This window comes from Myotis daubentonii, chromosome X, assembly GCF_963259705.1.
Source record: "Myotis daubentonii chromosome X, mMyoDau2.1, whole genome shotgun sequence".
NCBI classification, from domain to species: domain Eukaryota; kingdom Metazoa; phylum Chordata; class Mammalia; order Chiroptera; family Vespertilionidae; genus Myotis; species Myotis daubentonii.
In genome coordinates this window covers 45018656-45023681 of record NC_081861.1, presented here as the reverse complement: position 1 = coordinate 45023681, position 5026 = coordinate 45018656, and the positions used below count along the sequence as shown (strand labels likewise).

At 35.8% G+C, this 5026-nt stretch overlaps 1 non-coding gene across 1 annotated transcript; it reads left to right on the top strand.

The window, feature by feature from the left end:
• The first annotated feature begins 3620 nt into the window (after positions 1-3620).
• Positions 3621-3748, top strand: LOC132225435 (small nucleolar RNA SNORA35). The gene has a single exon (XR_009450934.1). It is a non-coding gene; the product is annotated as a small nucleolar RNA SNORA35 (small nucleolar RNA).
• Positions 3749-5026: the final 1278 nt, after the last annotated feature.

The following is a 5026-nucleotide window of genomic DNA, read 5'->3' as shown; positions in this document are numbered from 1 at the left end:
CTGTAAACATCTGACTAATAGAAGATTCCAGAACTAGTAGTTGATGGTGATACACTGAATTTCATCTGTTTTTCTTTCATTTGTGTCTCTGGAGGTTATAATAAAAATGAGTGGTTATGTGGATAATATACTCTTAAATATTAGATTAATTAACCAAAATAATTATAGAGAACTATAATGTGATCAACACTATGTCAGGAATTACTGGGGTTGCAGATAACTTTTGACCAAGATCTCTGACTTCTAGGTTTCTCATAATCTTATTAGTGAGATAAGATTAATTAACATAAAACAAAACCAAAAATGAAAGGCAGAATGTTACAAGGAGCCAAACAAAGTGTGTACTCTGAGAAATACAAAGAGGGGAGGAATCAATGAAGCCTGCATTTCAGGGGGAGAGTCTTCAGGAAGTGACCTTATAAATTGGGATGAATTTTATATATATTTGTCATCATTATTATCTCTTCTATCTTATTAAGCAATCTATTTGCCATTTTACTTCCTGTGTAGGCAGTCACCTCAGTATCTTAAACATGGTAGGCACTCCAAAAATATTTGCTGGTTGATATTTTTTGAGGATAGAGTAAAAGCAAGCACAAGAAAGACATTTTGTGGTCCTGTCATACGTATATAAAGTCTGTATTGACTATGGATAGGATACCTTAGCATTAGAGCCAGCCGTGGGCAAACTACGGCCCGCGGGCCGGATCCGGCCGTTTGAAATGAATAAAACTAAAAAAAAAAAAAAGACCTTACCCTTTTATGTAATGATGTTTACTTTGAATTTATATTAGTTCACACAAACACTCCATCCATGCTTTTGCTCTGGCCCTCCAGTCCAGTTTAAGAACCCATTGTGGCCCTCGAGTCAAAAAGTTTGCCCACCCCTGCTTAGACCATAGTGTCAATCTGAAAGTACAGCTTGTAGACTTGCTCCCTAGAGCATGCAGCAGCACCCAGAAGCTATCTCTCACAACACTGAAGAACAAAAGTAAAAATCTGAATGTCTGTTGGGTTCTGAAAACAATTTTAGGTCACTGGTCTGAATCAATTAGCCATGACTTTTAATATCAAAATTTTATAATGCCAGTAGGTGACTTTTCATATTTATATCTGCCAAATAGTCTGCACCTTCAAGAGAGTATCTATACTCTTACCCAGTGGTTCTCAACCTTCCTAATGCCGCGACCCTTTAATACAGTTCCTCATGTTGTGGTGACCCCCAACCATAAAATTATTTTTGTTGCTACTTCATAACTGTAATTTTGCTACTGTTATGAATCGTAATGGAAATATCTGATATGCAGGATGTATTTCCATTGTTACAAATTGAACATAATTAAAGCATAGTGATTAATCACAAAAACAATATGTAATTATATATGTGTTTTCTGATGGTCTTAGGCGACCCCTGTGAAAGGGTTGTTCGACCCCCAAAGGGGTCGAGACCCACAGGTTGAGAACCACTGCTATAACTGGTTAATCAACAGTTTCTAAATAAGTCTCTTTTATGGGAAAAACAGAAACAGGTTAACTCATATTTCTCTTCAATTTGCCATTATCCTAGAATTTTAAGCAGGAAAATATGTTATGTAATGAGTCACAGGCAAGCCTCTATATCAATGGTTCCCAACTTGGGGCACACGTCCCACAGGGGAGCAATTTGATTTTTAAGATTTTTAAGGGGGGCAATTAGACAATGAGTTATTAACAGTGAACTTTGTGCATGTTTTATGGTTCTAAGGGCCTCATATACAGTATATAAATATGTATTGTGGCATATTTATGCATTTCAGTTCTCTATTACATATTTTGAAACTTTATTTGATATTTTTTCATGTCACTTCATATTATTATTTTTTAAAACAATTTCATAATGATTACTTCCTCAGTACCTCAACTGTCCTTTTGTTCTTTCATTTTTCTCTTTCATGGATGCCATGTTCTTTGGAAGCTTGTTTAGACCAAGTTAATGGCCTTTTAGGCTTCCTCCATGTGAATAGGTGTTCACTTTTGGAATAATATTTATATGTCATGGGGGGGGGCATCAGGATTTTAGAGATGCTTAGTCAGGGCATGGCCAAAAAAACGTTGGGAACCACTGCTCTATAAGCATTTTAATTTTTGGTGTTCACTTTTTGTGGTACTCTTAATATGGGCACTACTTTTAAATTGTTTTCTTTCTCTTCATTTTTAAAAACCTTTAGCCATGAAGGGCCTAGAATATCACCTGTGGTTCTCCTTTTGCTGAGAAAGTTCTGGTACTTGATTCCATTATGTTTGAAATGCCTAGGAAAAGTTCTAAATCTCAGCTTTGGTAAATAAACTTCCTCATCTAGGGAGGGCAGACAAGAAAGAAATAGAACATTTTATACCCATTGTATTGATAAAATTTAAACATTTCTGAAAAAACTAGTCATTTGAGGAAGTGTGAATCTACTGAATTTCTTGTGCATTATTGGCGGAAGTCTACATTTATGCAACTTCTTAGAAAAAAGTTGGTATTATATCCTAAAATTGAATATTCACAATGCGTATGCATTGTACTGTTTCAATTTTTAATTGATTGATAAATATCAAGGGAGCCATGTTTGGGGAGATGATAATGCTTATTCACATGCTAAGGGTTATAATGAATCCAGCCCTATTCTTAGAATTCCAGAATGGCTGGGCACCCAGATGGGCATCATTTGGTAAGGTTAATCCAAAACTAGAAGAATTATAGAAAAGGCTTGTTTTAATCGGAACAATATACATTTAGAGTAGTGCTTGCTTCATAGAATTACCAATGACTTTATGAAGCAAAAAATGAAGTCAGAAGTAATAATTTTTTCCAGTGGTTACTTAAGGTGCCAGATTTTTAATGATAAACAAACAAAAAATTGGGGTTGGAGAACACATCAAACGGAGAGTTTTCTGCTTTGCACATTTGGGAGAATGTGAGTTCCTTCCACATGCACAGGGAAAGTGTGTCTGTCATTCACATAATTCAAGGGTAATGATCTTACAAATTCTCATCAGAAAACTTGAGGCAATTTTAAATAGTTGATTCAGCATTTAAGCCAACATAACCAATTAGGTATAAAGCAACTTGGCCTTTGTAAGGAAAAATTATGAGACCAGTAGAAAAAATGTAGAATTATTAACTAAAAAGAAACACCCAAGTTTTTTATTAACTAAGTCCCTCACAAATAATAATTTAAAAGACAAAGAGAAGTGCCATTAACAAGAGGAGAGATGTTTCATTGTGATACCAGCTAGTATTTATTGTACATCTACTAATGTCAGATACTGGACTGGACTCTGCAAGTTATTTTTTTAATTCTCCCAACAGTCAGCAGTTAAAGAAATAGTTATTATTGATCCAATTTAATACATGAGGAAACATAGGCCAAGAGGGCTTACGTGAGTTTCCAGGGATCCACAGCTAGTGAGTTACAGACCTGCCTGATTCTAAACTCACATTTCCTTTTCCAAAGCTGACCCATGTATGCAGTAGCCATGCTAAGTGAAAGAAGCAATGGGTCCTGAGATGTTTCAAGTCTCCTATCCACCCCCACCTCCTCCAAGCTGGCTCTTCTGCACAGAATGCAGAGTCTCAACCCTAGCTCTGCTGTTTACAGCACTGGCAAGTGACCCACTGGCCTCCTCCTTGACCAATTGGGCATCGAGCAGTGCAAAAGTAAATCCCTCCGTTAGCTGGGAGAGTCATTCTGTGGGCTACTCCTGCATGCAGGAGGGTACATATCTTCTGGGTCCCGTGACTCTGCCTAAGAAAAGCGAAGGGGTGAAAAGATTAACTAAACAGCTGAGTACCTCCAACTATTAGATAAGAGTGACCACATCTGTATCAGGTTAAAAGCAGCTACTCAAAAAATATTGTCATCATTATTACATCATCGTCACCATTATCACTAACTGCTCTTGGCAATTTACATTAACCCACTTAGACTCAAGGTCCTAGAAAAAAAAAAAAAAAGGTTGACACTACTGTAATGACCTAAGATTGCCATGGTGGTTACATGACAAGATAAATTCATTTATGTTCCCTGGCAGGTTCCTTATTGTTAGTAAGATAGGAGAGATAAGTTGTTTTCTTTTTTAGATGTGATAAAAATGAGATTATAATTATCTTGCAGACGTTGGCTCCTGTGTATTTTATTTCCTGACAGTCCTACAAAGCTTCCTGGCAAATGAGCCTTTCCGGGTCTCTTCATTCCCTACAATTAACAGTCTGTTTAAATCTAGTACTGACCGAATTCCTTTTCCAATTATTTCTTATAATGTAGATCTACATTCAAGACCCATTACTGGCTCCTCCTTTCCTTCATAATACCTTCAAATACTCAAGTCCACACTAATCTCTCCCTCCACTACACAGTTTGGGAATAAACACTTTTCCATTCATTTTTGTATTCATTTATGTTATCCTATTTGTTAAGTTGTAAACTTTTGGAAAGCAAAGACTCCATGTTCTCATACATCTTACTACTTACTGTAGCACCCAGCCCTGTGCCTTGCATAAAGCAGAAGCTCAATAAATAATTACTCTTGGATAAATTCATGTACGTTATCTATGAAGTCAGTCATTTACTTTTATAACCAGAACTCAAAGGAAGCTCTAGAAAATGGAATACCATAGTTTGAACATAATATAAAATATGGCACTGTTTTATGTGGTAAGTAAAATTAGGACTGAAAATTCATTTAAAATCCAGAAAAGATTAGTTTGTGAGAGAGGAATTCATTATAAGTTATTTAAGTGAAAATAATTATTTTGAAGGAAGACCTCACACTTTTTTTAGTCCTAACATTATGGATGGTAAACTTGCCTTCCTGGGAATAATTTTAGAGCCCTCTGCCAGAAAGAACATTGGGCTCATAGGTCTAACCTCCGTGTAAAAAATGTACACAACTTGCAGCTCATTATAATCTTATGAATTTTAGGCAATTGAGATGAAATATATCAGTGGAAAATGTATATTGAACTAAATAAATTTTTTGATTGAAATACAAAACCCAGTAA